General features: G+C 41.8%; 1 protein-coding gene and 1 non-coding gene across 8 annotated transcripts in view; one reads left to right on the top strand and one right to left on the bottom strand.

Moving 5' to 3' along the window:
* The window catches only part of Abl2 (ABL proto-oncogene 2, non-receptor tyrosine kinase), a 98,744-nt gene that overhangs the window by 23,247 nt on the left and 62,600 nt on the right, over positions 1 to 12,897 (top strand). The gene's annotated exons all lie outside the window — the stretch shown is intronic.
* Positions 3,033 to 3,136, bottom strand: LOC118593605. Its single transcript, XR_004946273.1, has one exon. It is a non-coding gene; the product is annotated as a U6 spliceosomal RNA (small nuclear RNA).

Raw genomic sequence — 12,897 nt, 5'->3', positions numbered from 1 at the left:
AGCAATTATCTCCTCAGATATCCCTTCTCGTTTTGCCGGTCTCTCCTCTTCGAATGTTATGTGGCCTCCTTTGGGCTGTCTCTTTTGTTCCTGTGTCACTGAACCTCTCTTCCGTAGGCTTTTTGCTTTTTTTTTTTTTTTTTTTGTAGTATTATTGTGCAATGTTTTATTTCCTTAAAGTGTTTTCTTTACTGATCTGATTGACAGTTTAATCCATTGAACCTCTAATTTCAGTTACTTCATTTCTTCAAGTTCTCTTTGAATCCTTTCATAATCTTTTTGGTCTTTTTTTGTTGTGGCAAAATAGTGTACAGATACATAAAATGTATATTTAACAACCTTTAAGTGTGCAGATCAATGGCATTGAGTATATTTTTATTGTATGACAATCACTGCCATTTCTCTCCAGAAGTAGTGTCCTCCCCCCCCCCCCCCCCCAGTTTCTCTGTGTAGCCCTGGCTGTTCTGGAACTCACTCTGTAGGTCGTATTGGTGGAAAACTCAGAGATCGCCTGCCTCTGCCTCCTTAGCACTGGGATTAAAGTTGTGTGCCACTACTGCCCAACTTCTCCAGAACTCTTGTATCTTTGCAGACCCAAACTTGAATCTATTAAACATTAACCCCTCATTTCACCATCTCTTAAGACCCTAGCAACCACTATTTTTCTTTCTGTCTCTATGAACTTGAATATTCTGGGTATCTTTAAGATATTTTATTTACTTACTTACTTACTTATTTATTTTGCTGCATTTTATTTTCTGTTTATGTAGGTGCACACTCATGGCATGGCATACTTGTGGAGGTAAGAGAACACCTTGGAAGAGTAGGCTTTCTCCTTCTACCCTGTGAGTCCCAGGGATTGAACTTGGGTTGTTAGGCTTGGTGGTAGGCACATTTACCTGCAGAGCTATCTCACTGTTCCTGCAGGTGTCTTACATTTAAGTGGAATAGTATTTTATTGTAAGTTTGTATCACACCCTGTTCAGCCCTCTGTCTATTGACTACTTGCTGGGGTGCAAATACCTTTTCCCCCCTCCTTCCCCCAATACATAGTCGCTTCTAGCCCAGGCAGGCCTTGAATTATGTAGTTGAGAATGACCTTGAACTCCTTATTCTCTTGTTTGTATCTGTTAAGTGCTGGGTACATAGCTGTGCACCTACCTCTATACCCAGCTACAGATAACCTCTAAGTACCTTTCAGTTTATTTGGCTTATATCCAGATATGGAATTGTTGAATCATATGGTAATTCTGAATTTGAAGAGCCACCATACTGGTTTCCATAGTGATTACACCATTTTACATTCCCACTATGGTGGTAGGGTTGAGAACATTTGGTCCCCCAGGTGGTGGTGCTGTTTGGGGAGGGGAGGCTTAGCTCATGTTGAGAAAGTGTGTCACTGGAGGGCTTTGAGAGTTTAAAGACTGTCTCCAAGTTCTTTCTGCCTTGTGCTTATGAGTTCTTCTGACACCATTCCTGTTGCCTTGATTCCCTGCCGTGATGGCCCCTTAGCCCTTTGGAACTGTAAGCCCAAGTAAACCCTTCTCTCTCCAAGTTGCCTGGGCCATGGTGCCTATCACAGCAGCGGAAAAGTGACTAATACAAACTGTAAGACGAATAAAATAGACCTGTGGCTGCATTCCTGCTGAGCTACTCCTGGCCTGGCTCCAGAGAGTAGCACCTAGCTGTAATCTATCTTTTGTTTAACCTCACCTTTTGTTTTTCTTATTGCCCTGTGTGAATCTTGGCTGAGAGTCTCCCAAGGATCCAAGGCCTATGCAAAACTTGGTTCAGGAAACCTGGGAAACCGTGGTTCCTGAGAAATGGAGGAATTTACACTTGGCATTTTTTCTTAGGGAGCTCCTTTCAGGTTGTTTTAAAGATATGGAAATTAACTGGCTAACTTGTAAATATAGAAAATAAAAATGCCCTGGGCAAAGAGAAAGCGCTTCAGTCTTTCAAGGCTGGACCCCCTGCAGCTACGAAAGGCTAGGTTCATTCTTAAGATGCCTCTAAGTCTTCTTTCCACGGATCCGCATGAACCCCCACACCCGGGCTGCCGCAAACCTTGACTTAGACCCTTTCCTCCCTGATTGCTCTAGACCAGACTCTTTCATCACAGGAGAAAGGGCCCTGTGACCCCCGTTTCAGTCACTCTACTGTTGCTGTGATAAAGCATCATGACCGGAAATGACTTATGGAAGACGGGGGAAATACGGAAGGTGTGGAAAGAGAGCAAGAGGGGGGTTTTGGTGTCTACTTTTGGAGGGCAGAGTCCATCGTGGCAGGGAGGCCTGGCAGCAGGTGGCCGGAGCAAGAAGCTGAGATCACTTCCTCCGCCACTGGCATGAAACAGGAAGTTGAAAGTAGGGTGAGGCTATGAACACTTCTAAGATCACCCCCGTGGCATACCTTTCTCCCCCAAACAGCGTCTCCAGTTGGGGACCAAATATTCAAATACACTAGCCTATGGAGGGCACTTCTTGTTCAAACTACCACACCCTCCAATAGTAAGTACACAAAGGTTATCATTTCTCCAGAGTTTTTTTTTAAATTATGCTTAAAATATTTTGCCGGGCAGTGATGGTGCACACCTTTAATCCAGTGCTTGGGAGGCAGGTGGACTTGAGTTTGAGGCCAGCCTGGTCTACAAATCAAGTTTCAGGACAGTCAGAGCTACACAGAAAAAAAAGCCTGTCTCAAAAAACAAAGCAAAACAAACAAAACCCCATTTTTTAAAAATAGTAACCATGGCTCATAGATATGAGGTAGTGTCTCAGTCTGGCTTTGATGTGCTTTTCCTAATGACTAGTGATGCTGACTGTGTAACTTCCTTGGGAATTTTAAGTCCTTTGCTTGTTTTTAGATCAGGCTGTTTGCCTGTTTGTTCTTAGCTCTTGAACTTATTGTGGGGCCTTCTTGTTGGCCTCACTCACTGCCATTCAGTTGTTTGTGTTCAGTCTTTCGGGGCCCCGCCACCCAGCTCCCAAATAAATCACACACAGAGGCTTATTCTTTTTTTTTTTTTTTTTTTAAATATGGAATGCTTCACGAATTTGCGTGTCATCCTTGCGCAGGGGCCATGCTAATCTCTGTATCGTTCCAATTTTAGTATATGTGCTGCCGAAGCAAGCACGGCTTATTCTTAATTAGGAATGTCCAGCCTTAGCTTGGCTTATTGCTAGCCAGCTTTACTTAACTTAAATTTATCCTGTCTACCTTTTGCCTCTGGGCTTTTCTTCTGTAAATCTTACTCTTACTCCATGGCTTACTGTGTAGCTGGCCCCTGGAGTCCTCCTCCTTCTCTGGCTAACTACTTTTTCTCCTCCCAGATTTCTCCTCTATATCCTCTCTGCCTGCCAGCCCCGCCCATCCTTTCTGCTGCCTCGCTATTGGCTGTTCAGTTCTTTATTAGACCATCAGGTGTTTTACACAGGCACAGTAACACAGCTTCACAGAGTTAAACAAATGCAACAAAAACAAAAGTAACACACCTTACAATAATATTCCACAACATCATTCCTCTTTTCCCTCAAGCACATTAAACGCAATATAGTACTTATATTCATTCCTGAGTATCCAATTACCCCAAGGTTATCTTTGAAACAACCAACATCTATTATCTCAAAAGTTCTTGGAGTGTCAGAACTTAGCCTGTTGGCTGATAAGCTGCTGGCTTGAGGGCTAGTCATCTGAAGGCTTGTCTGGGACTACACGGTCTATTCCAAGATGTCCTACCACATTACCACTAATGGGAAGCCTCAGGTCTTATTCCATGGACTTTTCTGGAGCATCCTCATACTGATGGCTAGCTTTTCCCAGAGAGAGAATAGAGTAACATAGCTTTTTATGAAGTAGTTACTGAGGCGCACTTGTTTCCACCTTACTCTGTTTGTTAGGAACGAGCTTCTAATTCTACCAAGAGAGGGAACTAACTTCCCCTTCCTGAAAGAAGTATCAAAGAGTTTGGCTGAGGGGATGTAGTTTAGTGATAGAGTGCTTGCTTATCTGGTTCGTGTGAAGCAGTGGGTTTGATGACCAGCATTGAAAAAAAGAATTGTTTTCTTTTTCTTTTTGGAGATAAAAACTTTAAGTAGCCCAATGTGGTGTCAAACTTACTGAGTAGCCAAGGCTGAACTGGAACTCTAATCTTTTTTCTGCCTCTCAGGTGCTGGGATGACCATGGGTGTGCCCCTCTGTACTATGCTAAGATGTTCCTTTAAAAAGAAAATTCTCGTTAAAATTTTTTTTTATTTTATAATCTGATAGGTTTCATGGAGCAAACACTAATAATGTGGTGTCTGACTTTATTCTAGACCCAATGGCTTAGACATTTCATTTTCTCTTTAAATACCATGGAAGGTAATAGAGCTATCCAGAAGAGCCCTGTGACAGTCATTATATAAATAAATCAAGAAAAGTAGACTACATGGCAGGCAGTATGAGATACAATAATAGAGGCCTTTGACTTCGGGGAACTTGCTGATTTGAAGATTTGAAGGTAAGAGTTAGGGTAGGCCACAGAAAAGGGCTAGAAGGCGCTTTAGACAGAAGGGGCAGAACATGGATGAGGAAAGGTGACATTTCCCAGTTTCAGGTATGGAGAAACTTGGTTTGTGTGTTCAGCACGTGTTGTATTTGCAAAAAAAAAAAAAAAAAAAAAAAAAAAAGAGTGTATTGGGGTTTTCTTGAGAAATGAGATAAAACAAATCTATGCGTATATAAAGGGAACTTATTAGAGTGGTTTCCAGGCCGTGGTCTAGCTAGTCAGACAATGACTGTCTCCCAGTAGTTGTGCAGTCCAGGAGGTGGATGTCTCAGCCGGTCTTCAGTCTACATTGGAATCCAGAAGAATAGGCCCTAGTGCCAGTGAAGGAGTGCCTTAGTAGCAGGGTAGATGAGCTTGTCTGGGCGAGGGAGGGCCAGAAAAGAGCAAAGGCTTCTTTCTTCTTTTATATCGGCTGCCACCAGAAGGTGTGGCCCAGAGTTAGAGTCCGTCTTCCTACTCAAAAGCTCCAGGTTTAGGGTGGGTCTTCTCACCTCAAATGATCCAGTCAATAATGATCCCTTGGTGTGCCTCGCTGCTTTGATTTTTGATAAATTTCAGATGTAGTCAAGTTGACAACTAAGACTAGCCTAGCTATCACAAGTAGGTACTTTTTTTTTTTTTTTTTTTTTTTAATAATGATGTTAACAATACCTTTCAATTGTTTTTCAGCTATGGGCGCGGTTGGTGGTGCTGGCTTGTAGCCCCAGGATTGAAAAGGGAGGGTTAGAAGAATCTCAACAACAACAACAAAAAAAACCAAAAAAAATTTTTCAGTTATTCTTTTTATTCTATATTAACAGAAATAATATGTTACATAAGCAAATAATTTCCAAGCCCCTATGAGTAGTTTTGGCAACTACTGGCTTTTTAGAAAGCATAATATTCACAATTAGGTTGTTGACTTCTAGATCAGTGAAGTATTTTAACTTTCATAATAAATTCCTTTACTTAAATTATGTTCTAGGAAAATATTAAGTAGGTTTTAATTTCAAAATTTATGTAAAAGTACTTTGAAAAGATTATATTAGAACCAATACTTTAGGGAAAAACAGGTTTCTATTTTCTAAAAATTTTATTGATCTCAAAATTAAAACATTTACAAAAACTAGTGTTAATATTGCTTTCACTGTGTAAAAAAGGAGCGGTTTTTTTGCAAGTAAATTTATCATCAGTTTTACTAAATTAAAAAACTGTTCCTTACCAGGCCACTAGGGGCTACTCCAGTATCTGGGCAGAAGATCCAATTCCCACTACAGCTTAAAGATGATCTCCCTCTAGTGTGACAGCACTGTCTCATTTGCTTATGTGAAAGAAGTAGACCTTTAGGGCTGCTTTGGGCTGGTAACTTTGACAAGTTATGCACCTCTGGCAAGGCTTTGCTGTACTTTGATCTTTTACACGTACTTGCTGGTGTGATGTGTGGGGGGAGGTCAAAAGACAGCCTGCAGGAGGCTCTTCTCTTCTACTGTGTGGGGTCCAGTGCTGGAACTTGGGTTGTCAGACTTGGCAGCAAGCCACCTTCACTCATGGAGCCATCCTGCTGGCTCTGTTTTGTTATGAAAAATGTGAAATTTTAGTGACCACTAATTCTATTGGTGGTATCTCAACCTGACTTCTTTGATCACTTGAGAGAAAGTTACAGTTTTCCTTTTTTGTACAGAACATGTTTCATATTTGTTTTGTACATTATACTTTTCCTTGGAGAATCAGAAAAGCTGATACTTGGTTAGAGTTATCATTTCTTTTTAAAATTATGTATATTCTTCTAAACACTGAGAAAGTATTATGTTTGTGGCCTTAGAGACTGGCAACCCGAAGGACCTTCGTGTTACCTTCCAGAGTATTTAACAAGCTGGCTCTATGGTGGTATGTGCCTGTGGTCTCAGCACTGGTACTCTGGAGGGAGACGGAAGTAGGGGATCTTTAGTGCAAGGCTAGCTTGGGCTATGTGGTGAGACCCTGTTACCAAAAACAAACACATGAACAACTGGACAGGTTTGAACACTTTGTTATCATCTCCATTTCTTCCCGATTACATAAGAAAATACAATGCAGTGTGAGTTATAAAGAAAAATAGCGGGAGCTGGAGAGATGGCTCAGTGGTTAAGAGCACTGACTGCTCTTCTAGAGGACCCAGGTTCAATTCCCAGCACCCACATGGCAGCTCACAACTGTCTATAACTCTAGGATCCAAGATCCTCACACAGACAGATATTCAGACAAAATGCCAATGCACACAAAGGCAAAAAAATTATAAAGAGGTGGGGGAAGGAAACAGGAGATGAGGGAGGGGAAACTGTGGTTAGTATGTTAAAAAAATTAATAAAAAGAAAAATATATAAAGCAGAGAGAGAATGCTCTTGCTATTCTCTCTCTCCTCCCCCCTCCTCTCTTTCTAGTGAGCCATATGGTTGAGTTGGTCTTGAACTTAGTATATAGTTGGGGATGGCCTTGAACTGAGTTCATATTTAATATGGCAAATTTTTAAAAAAGTAGTTTAGGCATTTATGTATTATGAAAAGGTTATTGGGGTGTGCGTGTCTGTGTGTCTGTGTTCATCTGTGTGTCCTGGTTTCTGTACCTTCTTACGAGCCACCAGGATTCAGTCATGAAGCCCTTCTTGTTTAATCCCAATCACTTGCTAAAGTACTCACCTCCAAACATTAGAGATTGAATTTCACAACATGAACCATTGGAGTATACACTCAAATCACAGCATGTACCTATAGTTAATGCAGCATGTTGGGGTCTGTAATTTCCCACTTGAAACAGATTTCACAGTTTTGACTCCCCCTCCTCAAAAAGTCATCAGACTTAATGTTTCAGAAAATACTTAGCTCAACCAAAATTATGTTTATTAAGACATCCCTTCAAAAAGACAAGCCTTGCTGTGTTATGAAGGCTAGCCTCCAAACACCATGGCTTAAGCTGTCCTTTTGCCTCAGACTTCCTGGTACTTGGGACTATACCTAGTTCAAAATTTCCTTTATTTGCAGTGCTGGGAATTGAACTCAAGTCTTCACACATGCTAGGCAGGTGTTTTACCACTGAACTATATCCTTAACCTTTTAAAATATCTTACTTTTTATGTGCCTCTAAAAAACAAGTTTTATTTTGTGTGTATGTGCTTGTATACTTGAATATGTGTGCTGTAGGACATGTGGGGATCAAAGGACAGCCTTTGGGAGTCACTTCTCCTTCCGCAGTCACTTCTCCTTCCGCCACATGAGTCCCAGGTTAGAACTCAGCTCATCAGGCTTGGTGGCAAGTTCCTTGACTAGGGGAGCCATCTCATGGGCCCTATTTCCTCTACTTTTCACTTCCCACCCCCTTTTGAAACATTATTATTTTGAGACAAGGTCTTGTTGAGTTGCCTAGACTGACTTGCACTCAGCACCCTGCTGTCCCAGCCTCCTGACTACAGGCTTGCATCACAGGTGTACAGATATGTACTTAAAATATAGTTGACTGGAGAGATGGCTCAGCAGTTAAGAGCACTGGCTGCTCTTCCAGAGGACTTGGTTCAATTCCCAGCACCCACATGGCAGCCTACAACTGTCTGTAATTCCAGTCCCGAGGGATCCACACCCTCACATAGACATACATGCAGGCAAAACACTAATGCACATCAAAAACAAAAAACCCAGAAAAACTAACTTAGTTGTCCTAAGTGTGTCCTTCACACACACACACACACACACACACACACACACACACACAGACAGAGTTTTTCTGTGTAAGATGACTATATAGTTTTCCTGTATACTGTGTATTTTCATTCTGTGTTAATAAAGGTTTATTTAATTACCTAATCTAATTCAGTTTATCTAATTTATGCTAGTTTACAGCAGATGAGTGAAGCTGTGTGCAGTCATGAGACTGAGACTTGGAAAATGAGAACAATCTCTGTATTTATCTGTAGAGGAAGGAGGACAGAGTTCTACAGGCCATTACAGACACAACATTGTTGGGTGGGAGGGTTGCATTTGACATACTGTTGTACATTTGTTTTATCCTCATTTCCCCAATGACATGGGAAACTAGAGAGTTAGGGAATAAGGCCTTTCACTTGTCTGTCTGGTTTGGATGACTTAGCATTCCCATGATAGCAGCAGTGGTGGACTAAAGACAGTGTATTGTGGTGGACTAAAGACAGTGTATTTTTGTGGACCAGTTTCCCTAACTCGTTCTAGATCTACTAAGTAAAGGTCCCAGTTCTGTATCCTGACTAAGCAGTGAAATAGAACTACTTCTTATTTTATGTGAAATATAAGACAGTATTCTGTTTTTATACTTTCTTGATTATTTATAATAAAAAAAATTTTTTTCAAACTACCACAGCAAGAAAAGACCATTTCTAGTGCTTGTGTTTAGACCAGTTAGCTTGCTTATTTTCATGGCTCACACACCAGTGTTGCATGTGATGCAGTGCTTTACCCCAGAACCTTTCATTTCTACGGCCATTTCCGGTTGATGTTCAGTTTGTTTTGTTTGTTTTGTTTTTCTAAGATAGTTGTCTCTGATGGGCCTCGAACTCAGAGATCCATCTGCTTCTGCCTCCTGAGTGCTGGTATTAAAGGCGTGCACTGCCACCATCCAGCAGTGTTCAAATTTTCTAATTTCAGTTCTGTTCTGTTTTTCATGTATCACTGTGTAGAATATTGGTTACTAATGGAGGGAAAGTCTTGTGACTTTTAAGAATCTGAACTGAGTGTAGATTAGTGGCAATCTTACTTCAACTAAAATTGGAAGAATACAGATTAAGTGACATGAGACTATGAATTATACATAAAAGTAAAGGAAGAATGAGATTGTCATGCTATCATACCATAGTTAATAATTTAATTTGAAGACAGACAGCAAAACATTATCTGAGTTTGAATTTAAGGCTTTAGGCGGTACATTTGTTACCACAGCCTCTTCCAGTACTCAGTAACCACCTCCCCCCCAAATGCAAAAAATAAAAATGAAAGAAAAGAAAATTAAGTACAACAGTCTTTTTTCTTTCTTGTTGGTAGTCTCAGTACTTGTTTGTTTGCTTGTAAATTATGGTTTTATAATTTTCACCTGTCATCAATGTGGTGACTTCTGCCCTGTGGCCTTCGTGCTAGTTGAAAGAAGCACTGTTCCCAAGAGAGCTGAGTGTCTCTAATAACTCGTATGGAGAAACAGGTTCTCGTCTTCCTTTTTCAACTCCTTCCCCACCCACCCTGCTCACCAGTGACTGACTTTACGGTCTGCACAGACTGACGTACACTCTGGAATAGTCCTCATTGTTGTCTTTGGCAGTGTGGTTCTGATAACGGTGCTTCAATTTGAGCTGTACCCCAGCCTTTGGGGAGGGAGGAAGAGATGAGTTTATGGTCAGTAGCTATTGATTTCGTTGGCCTATATAATGGAGCCTCCGTGACCTCCAGAGGACTGGGTTCCCGCAGACTTTCCATAGCTGAGTGTGTAGAGAGAGCGGTTCCTCGGGGCTTGGAGGTTCTAGCTTTTGACTTGTCCTTGCTCTGTTCATCTCTTCATCTGTTGATCTATGTTTCTGTGATATTCTTTATTTAAAAAACAGGATGCATAGAAGTAAACTAGTTCTCTGGATTCCCAAAGAAAAGTGTTATAGGAACCATGATGTCCTAGCATCAGAAATGGGGAACAGTTATGTGGGATTAAGTCCTCAACCAGTGAGGTCTGACGCCATCTTTAGATGTGTCAGAATTGAACTGATGTAAAGGAAGGATACTAGCAGGTCAGAGAGCCTGTCGTCAGGCTTTATAATCAGTGGACGCTCTGACGACCGACCGTCTGACTTTTGTGGATGAGCCAATGAGTGTGAGTAACTTCTTAGTGACAGTGTAGTTAAAATGTGACGGGAGAGAGTGAGGGTAACTGTAGCAGGAGTTTTCTTCAGTCCTGCCTGGCCCACGGTCAGGACAAACCTCTCTCTCCTGCCAGTCCCGCAGTCGCTTAGACCCAACTGAGTAAACATACAGAGACTTACATTGCTTACAAACTGTATGGCCATGGCAGACTTTTTGTTACCTACTTCTATCTTAAACTAACCCATTTCTATTAATCTATACCTTGCCACGTGGCTTGTGGCTCACTGACATCTTCACATGTGGCTGGTAGCGTTTCCTCTCTCAGCCTTCCACTTCCCAGAATTCTCCTCTCTCCTTGTCCCATCTGTACTTCCTGCCTGGCTACTGGCCAATCAGTGTGTGTTTGTTGGTTGGTTGGTTGGTTTTTTCAAGACAGGGTTTCTCTGTAGCTTTGGAGGCTGTCCTGGAACTCGCTTTGTAGACCAGGCTGGCCTCGAACTCACAGAGATCCACCTGCCTCTGCCTCCTGAGTGCCTTAGTATTCTTTTTTTTTTTTTTTTTTTTCTGGAGCTGAGGACCAAACCCAGGGCCTTGTGCTTGCTAGGCAAGTGCTCTATCACTGAGCTAAATCCCAACCCCCAGTGTTTTATTTATTAACCAATAAGAGCAACACATTTAACATACAGAACATCCCACAGCACTTCCCCTTTTCTTTTTTTCAAAAAGGAAGGTTTTAACTTTCACATAGTAAAATTACAGATAACAAAACAATTATCAAGCAGGAATTACAGTTACAATATCTGGTCTATTTAGAATATCTAGCCTATTTGTATTTGGCAAAATTAAAGAAGATATCCTATCTATTCTATATTTGTGAGTCTAAGGTTTCATATCTAACTTATCTTTTATCATAACTGAGGAAATTATAACAACCTAGTTTTCAACTGCATCAAAGGCCTCAGAAGGATATAATATTATCTGAGAAACGAAAGAAGGACACAAGCAACTTTTGGGAGTTTTGCAACAGTAGACAGACAGCTGGCAGCCTGGACAGTCACCTGATGTTTTTCTGTAAAGTTGGGGCATCTGTTTCAGCCCACAGTCACTTTTCTCTGTGTCCTGTAGAATGTCTGGCCAACAGAAAAAGGATCTTGAGTTGTAGGTATTTGGGATCCATCCAGCTGCACACCGAGTTATTTGCTTTGGTTTTTTGAGAGTTTATAGAGTCCTGGAACTGTATGTAGACCAGGCTGGCCTCAAACTCACAGAGATCGTCTTGCCTCTGCCTCCTGAATTCTGCATGTGCTCTCATGCGGTACTCTGACATGTGCATATACCCCCCCCCACACACACACACAAAATAGAATTAAAAAGAATCTTGAGGAAGAAAATTATTTTGTTCCTGATCATTAATCAGGTGTCAGGCCTGGGTTGCAGCTCAGTGACAGCACTTGTGTGCTGCCACATACAAGACTTGGGTTCAGTCCTTCAGAGTGTGTGGGGTGTGTGTGTGTATGTGTGTGTGTGTGAGTGAACACTCAGCTGTGTCCTTTTCAAAGGTGTATTTACTTTTCTGTGTATGGATCTTTTATTGGCATGTATGTTAGTCCACTGGGTATGTGCCCATGGAGGTCAGAAGAAGGCACAGATCCCTTGGAGTTACAGATGGTTGTGAACCACCAGATGGATGCTGGGAACCAAACCCAGGTTCTCTGCAGAAGCAGCAAGTGCTCTAAACTGCTGAGCCGTCTCTGCAGCATCCCCCCGCCTGAGAGTTTGATTGCTACTGCAACCCCAAAATGTCCAGGTGGCTTAAGAATTACATTTTTGTGTGTTTTGTGGATGGAGCCCGAGGAAGTTAGGCGTTTTCCCAGGACTCAGACTCCATTAATCTGATTGTCAGCATTCCTTTACCATAGAAGAATAATTTCTCTGGTTTTGTACTCATGGTAATCTTAAAACATGACATCCCCCCCCCCAACCCATCTCTCTTTCTCCCTCCCTCTCCTTCCCCCTCTTCTCTCTCTGACTGATAAGCTGTGTCACTGAGCTGCAACCCCAGCCCGAGACTTGAAAAATGATTAGAAGCGAAATTTTCTTCAGGATTCTTGAAGAGAGAGAGAGAGAGAGAGAGAGAGAGAGAGAGAGAGAGAGCAAAAGAGAGAAGAGAGTGTGTCTGTCTGGTTCTCTTCTTGCACTATATAGGTTCTGGGGATTGAACTCAGGCCATCAGACTTGGCGCAGGTGGCTTTACCAGCCCATCTTTGTGAGGATTGTAAAGGTGATGGGGGTTGACTGCTAGGGTTGACCCAATTTGACCTCCTTGTGAATGTACACATGCAGAGGCTTAACTATGGCCATTTTCTTTAAACTTTCTTCTAGGCTGGTGGAAGGCAGACCAAGTAGGAATGCAATAGTCTTTCAGCAGCGTGCCTGGGCAGGCAGCTGTGTGTTAGGCTGTGTCTGTCAAATGTGTGTGCATTCTTTGTGGTGGTGGCAGTTTGCATCATTACAAGTTGCAGATAGTTA

Source organism: Onychomys torridus, chromosome 11 (genome assembly GCF_903995425.1).
Source record: "Onychomys torridus chromosome 11, mOncTor1.1, whole genome shotgun sequence".
NCBI classification, from domain to species: Eukaryota; Metazoa; Chordata; class Mammalia; order Rodentia; family Cricetidae; genus Onychomys; species Onychomys torridus.
Note: the sequence above shows the minus strand (reverse complement) of the source record. Positions and strands in the feature narration are given on the sequence as shown.